Source organism: Haliotis rubra, unplaced genomic scaffold, assembly GCF_003918875.1.
Source record: "Haliotis rubra isolate DU_JTF1 unplaced genomic scaffold, ASM391887v1 Scf489, whole genome shotgun sequence".
Taxonomy (NCBI): Eukaryota; Metazoa; Mollusca; class Gastropoda; order Lepetellida; family Haliotidae; genus Haliotis; species Haliotis rubra.
The window spans coordinates 32155-39902 of NW_025767178.1; positions in this window are offsets into that span (position 1 = coordinate 32155).

The window sequence follows — 7748 nt, forward strand, 5'->3', positions numbered from 1 at the left end:
TATACGTCTAATGATATACATGCAACTGATTTCATCAAGGGTAATGCATCTGTGTGTATACGTCTAGAGTGATGATGACTTATACATGCAACTGATTTCTATCAAGGGTAATGCATCTGTGTGTATATATCTAGTGATATACATGCAACTGATTTCATCAAGGGTAATACATCTGTGTGTATACGTCTAATGATATACATACAACTGATTTCATCAAGGGTAATACATCTGTGTGTATACATCTAATGATATACATGCAACTGATTTCATCAAGGGTAATGCATCTGTGTGTATACATCTAATTGATATACATGCAACTGATTTCATCAAGGGTAATGCATCTGTGTGTATACGTCTAATGATATACATGCAACTGATTTCATCAAGGGTAATGCATCTGTGTGTATACGTCTAATGATATACATGCAACTGATTTCATCAAGGGTAATACATCTGTGTGTATACGTCTAATGATATACATGCAACTGATTTCATCAAGGGTAATACATCTGTGTGTATACGTCTAATGATATACATGCAACTGATTTCATCAAGGGTAATGCATCTGTGTGTATATATGCATATCTAATGATATACATGCAACTGATTTCATCAAGGGTAATACATCTGTGTGTATACGTCTAATGATATACATACAACTGATTTCATCAAGGGTAATACATCTGTGTGTATACATCTAATGATATACATGCAACTGATTTCATCAAAGGGTAATGCATCTGTGTGTATACGTCTAATGATATACATGCAACTGATTTCATCAAGGGTAATACATCTGTGTGTATACGTCTAATGATATACATACAACTGATTTCATCAAGGGTAATACATCTGTGTGTATACGTCTAATGATATACATGCAACTGATTTCATCAAGGGTAATGCATCTGTGTGTATACGTCTAATGATATACATGCAACTGATTTCATCAAGGGTAATACTGTGTGTGTGTATACGTCTAATGATATACATGCAACTGATTTCATCAAGGGTAATGCATCTGTGTGTATACATCTAATGATATACATGCAACTGATTTCATCAAGGGTAATGCATCTGTGTGTATACGTCTAATGATATACATGCAACTGATTTCATCAAGGGTAATACATCTGTGTGTATACGTCTAATGATATACATGCAACTGATTTCATCAAGGGTAATACATCTGTGTGTATACGTCTAATGATATACATGCAACTGATTTCATCAAGGGTAATGCATCTGTGTGTATACATCTAATGATATACATGCAACTGATTTCATCAAGGGTAATACATGTGTGTATACATCTAATGATATACATGCAACTGATTTCATCAAGGGTAATACATCTGTGTATACGTCTAATGATATACATGCAACTGATTTCATCAAGGGTAATGCATCTGTGTGTATACGTCTAATGATATACATGCAACTGATTTCATCAAGGGTAATGCATCTGTGTGTATACATCTAATGATATACATGCAACTGATTTCATCAAGGGTAATACATCTGTGTGTATACGTCTAATGATATACATGCAACTGATTTCATCAAGGGTAATGCATCTGTGTGTATACATCTAATGATATACATGCAACTGATTTCATCAAGGGTAATACATCTGTGTGTATACGTCTAATGATATACATACAACTGATTTCATCAAGGGTAATACATCTGTGTGTATACGTCTAATGATATACATGCAACTGATTTCATCAAAGGGTAATACATCTGTGTATACGTCTAATGATATACATGCAACTGATTTCATCAAGGGTAATGCATCTGTGTGTATACGTCTAATGATATACATGCAACTGATTTCATCAAGGGTAATACATCTGTGTGTATACGTCTAATGATATACATGCAACTGATTTCATCAAGGGTAATACATCTGTGTGTATACGTCTAATGATATACATGCAACTGATTTCATCAAGGGTAATGCATCTGTGTGTATACGTCTAATGATATACATGCAACTGATTTCATCAAGGGTAATACATCTGTGTGTATACGTCTAATGATATACATGCAACTGATTTCATCAAGGGTAATGCATCTGTGTATACGTCTAATGATATACATGCAACTGATTTCATCAAGGGTAATACATCTGTGTGTATACGTCTAATGATATACATGCAACTGATTTCATCAAGGGTAATGCATCTGTGTGTATACGTCTAATGATATACATGCAACTGATTTCATCAAAGGGTAATGATATACATCTGTGTCAATATACGTCTAATGATGATATACATACAACTGATTTCATCAAGGGTAATGCATCTGTGTGTATACGTCTAATGATATACATGCAACTGATTTCATCAAGGGTAATGCATCTGTGTGTATACATCTAATGATATACATGCAACTGATTTCATCAAGGGTAATACATCTGTGTGTATACGTCTAATGATATACATGCAACTGATTTCATCAAGGGTAATGCATCTGTGTGTATACATCTAATGATATACATGCAACTGATTTCATCAAGGGTAATACATCTGTGTGTATACGTCTAATGATATACATACAACTGATTTCATCAAGGGTGTACATCTGTGTGTATACGTCTAATGATATACATGCAACTGATTTCATCAAGGGTAATGCATCTGTGTGTATACGTCTAATGATATACATGCAACTGATTTCATCAAGGGTAATGCATCTGTGTGTATATATCTAATGATATACATGCAACTGATTTCATCAAGGGTAATACATCTGTGTGTATACGTCTAATGATATACATGCAACTGATTTCATCAAGGGTAATACATCTGTGTGTATACGTCTAATGATATACATGCAACTGATTTCATCAAGGGTAATGCATCTGTGTGTATACATCTAATGATATACATGCAACTGATTTCATCAAGGGCAATACATCTGTGTGTATACATCTAATGATATACATGCAACTGATTTCATCAAGGGGTAATACATCTGTGTGTATACGTCTAATGATATACATGCAACTGATTTCATCAAGGGTAATACATCTGTGTGTATACATCTAATGATATACATGCAACTGATTTCATCAAAGGGTAATGCATCTGTGTATACATCTAATGATATACATGCAACTGATTTTCATCAAGGGTAATACATCTGTGTGTATACGTCTAATGATATACATACAACTGATTTCATCATCAAGGGTAATACATCTGTGTGTATACATCTAATGATATACATGCAACTGATTTCATCAAGGGTAATGCATCTGTGTTTATACGTCTAATGATATACATGCAACTGATTCCATCAAGGGCAATACATGTGTATACGTCTAATGATATACATGCAACTGATTTCATCAAGGGTAATGCATCTCTGTTTATACATCTAGTGATATACATGCAACTGATTCCATCAAGGGCAATACATGTGTGTATACGTCTAATGATATACATGCAACTGATTTCATCAAGGGTAATGCATCTGTGTGTATACATCTAATGATATACATGCAACTGATTTCATCAAGGGTAATACATCTGTGTGTATACGTCTAATGATATACATGCAACTGATTTCATCAAGGGTAATACATCTGTGTGTATACGTCTAATGATATACATGCAACTGATTTCATCAAGGGTAATACATCTGTGTGTATATACGTCTAATGATATACATGCAACTGATTTCATCAAGGGTAATACATCTGTGTGTATACGTCTAATGATATACATGCAACTGATTTCATCAAGGGTAATGCATCTGTGTGTATACATCTAATGATATACATGCAACTGATTTCATCAAGGGTAATACATCTGTGTGTATACGTCTAATGATATACATGCAACTGATTTCATCAAGGGTAATACATCTGTGTGTATACATCTAGTGATATACATGCAACTGATTTCATCAAGGGTAATACATCTGTGTGTATACGTCTAATGATATACATGCAACTGATTTCATCAAGGGTAATGCATCTGTGTGTATACATCTAGTGATATACATGCAACTGATTTCATCAAGGGCAATACATCTGTGTGTATACATCTAATGATATACATGCAACTGATTTCATCAAGGGTAATACATCTGTGTGTATACGTCTAATGATATACATGCAACTGATTTCATCAAGGGTAATACATCTGTGTGTATACGTCTAATGATATACATGCAACTGATTTCATCAAGGGTAATGCATCTGTGTGTATACGTCTAATGATATACATGCAACTGATTTCATCAAGGGTAATACATCTGTGTGTATACGTCTAATGATATACATGCAACTGATTTCATCAAGGGTAATACATCTGTGTGTATACATCTAATGATATACATGCAACTGATTTCATCAAGGGTAATACATCTGTGTGTATACATCTAGTGATATACATGCAACTGATTTCATCAAGGGTAATACATCTGTGTGTATACGTCTAATGATATACATGCAACTGATTTCATCAAGGGTAATGCATCTCTGTTTATACATCTAGTGATATACATGCAACTGATTCCATCAAGGGCAATACATGTGTGTATACGTCTAATGATATACATGCAACTGATTTCATCAAGGGTAATGCATCTCTGTTTATACATCTAGTGATATACATGCAACTGATTCCATCAAGGGCAATACATGTGTGTATACGTCTAATGATATACATGCAACTGATTTCATCAAGGGTAATGCATCTGTGTTTATACGTCTAATGATATACATGCAACTGATTTCATCAAGGGTAATACATCTGTGTGTATACGTCTAATGATATACATGCAACTGATTTCATCAAGGGTAATACATCTGTGTGTATACGTCTAATGATATACATGCAACTGATTTCATCAAGGGTAATGCATCTGTGTGTATACGTCTAATGATATACATGCAACTGATTTCATCAAGGGTAATACATCTGTGTGTATACGTCTAATGATATACATGCAACTGATTTCATCAAGGGTAATGCATCTGTGTGTATACATCTAATGATATACATGCAACTGATTTCATCAAGGGTAATACATCTGTGTGTATATACGTCTAATGATATACATGCAACTGATGATTTCATCAAGGGTAATGCATCTGTGTGTTATACATCTAATGATATACATGCAACTGATTTCATCAAGGGTAATACATCTGTGTGTATACGTCTAATGATATACATGCAACTGATGATTCATCAAGGGTAATGCATCTGTGTGTATACATCTAATGATATACATGCAACTGATTTCATCAAGGGCAATACATCTGTGTGTATACGTCTAATGATATACATGCAACTGATTTCATCAAGGGTAATGCATCTCTGTTTATACGTCTAATGATATACATGCAACTGATTTCATCAAGGGTAATACATCTGTGTGTATACGTCTAATGATATACATGCAACTGATTTCATCCATCAAATGTAATGCATCTGTGTGTATATATCTAGTGATATACATGCAACTGATTTCATCAAGGGCAATACATCTGTGTATACATCTAATGATATACATGCAACTGATTTCATCAAGGGTAATACATGTGTGTATAGGTCTAATGATATAAATGCAACTGATTTCATCAAGGGTAATGCATCTCTGTTTATACATCTAGTGATATACATGCAACTGATTCCATCAAGGGCAATACATGTGTGTATACGTCTAATGATATAAATGCAACTGATTTCATCAAGGGTAATGCATCTCTGTTTATACATCTAGTGATATACATGCAACTGATTCCATCAAGGGCAATACATGTGTGTATACGTCTAATGATATACATGCAACTGATTTCATCAAATGTAATGCATCTCTGTTTATACATCTAGTGATATACATGCAACTGATTCCATCAAGGGTAATACATCTGTGTATACGTCTAATGATATACATGCAACTGATATCATCAAGGGTAATGCATCTGTGTGTATGCGTCTAATGATATAGATGCAACTGATTTCATCAAGGGTAATGCATCTGTGTGTATACATCTAATGATATACATGCAACTGATTTCATCAAGGGTAATGCATCATGTGTGTATACGTCTAATGATATACATGCAACTGATATCATCAAGGGTAATGCATCTGTGTGTATGCGTCTAATGATATAGATGCAACTGATTTCATCAAGGGTAATGCATCTGTGTGTATACATCTAATGATATACATGCAACTGATATCATCAAGGGTAATGCATCCGTGTGTATACGTCTAATGATATACATGCAACTGATTTCATCAAGGGTGATACATCTGTGTGTATATATCTAATGATATACATGCAACTGATTTCATCAAGAGTAATGCATCTGTATGTATACATCTAATGATATACATGCAACTGATTTCATCAAGGGTAGTACATCTGTGTGTATACGTCTAACGATATACATGCAACTGATTTCATCAAGGGTAATACATCTGTGTGTATACGTCTAATGATATACATACAACTGATTTCATCAAGGGTAATACATCTGTGTGTATACCTCTAATGATATACATGCAACTGATTTCATCAAGGGTAGTAGATCTCTGTGTATACGTTTAATTATATACATACAGCTGATTTCATCAAGGGTAATACATCTGTGTGTATATATCTAGTGATATACATGCAACTGATTTCATCAAGGGTAATACACCTGTGTGTATACGTCTAATGGTATACATACAACTGATTTCATCAAGGGTAATGCATCTGTGTGTATATATCTAGTGACATACATGCAACTGATTTCATCAAGGGTAATACATGTGTGTGTATACATCTAGTGACATACATGCAACTGATTTCATCAAGGGCAATACATGTGTATACGTCTAATGATATACATGCAACTGATTTCATCAAGGGTAATGCATTTGTGTGTATACGATGTCATAGTATACATGCAACTGATTTCATCAAAGGTAATGCATCTGTGTGTATACGTCTAATAATATACATGCAACTGATTTCATCAAGGGTAATACATCCAGGTGTAATGATTGAAGGGGATACATCCAGGTGCATTGATTGAAGATCATACATCCAGGTGTATTGAATTGAAGTCATACATCCAGGTGCAATGATTGAAGATCATACATCCAGGTGCACTGATTGAAGGGGAGATATCCAGATGTGCTGATTAAAGGGCATACATCCAGCTGCAATGATTGAAGGGCATACATCCAGGTGTATTGATTGAAAGGCATACATCCATGTGCATTAGTTGAAAGGCATACATCAAGGTACATTGATTGAAATGCATACACCCAAGTGTATTGAATGGAAGGCATGCATCCAGGTGCACTGGCTGAAGAGTATACATCCAGGTGCAATGATTGAAGGGTATACATCCAGGTGCAATGGTGGAAGGGCATACATCAAGGTGCATTGATTGAAGATCATACATCCAGGTGCACTGATTGAAGATCATACATCCAGGTGCACTTGTGGAAGGGCATACATCAAGGTGCATTGATTGAAGATCATACATCCAGGTGCACTGTGAAGATCATACATGGTGGAAGGGCATACATCCAGGTGCATTGATTGAAGATCATACATCCAGGTGCACTGGTGATTGCATTGAGATCTGATTATCATCATCCAGGTGCACTGGTGGAAGGGCATACATCAAGGTGCATTGATTGAAGATCATACATCCAGGTGCACTGATTGAAGATCATACATCCAGGTGCACTGGTGGAAGGGCATACATCCAGGTG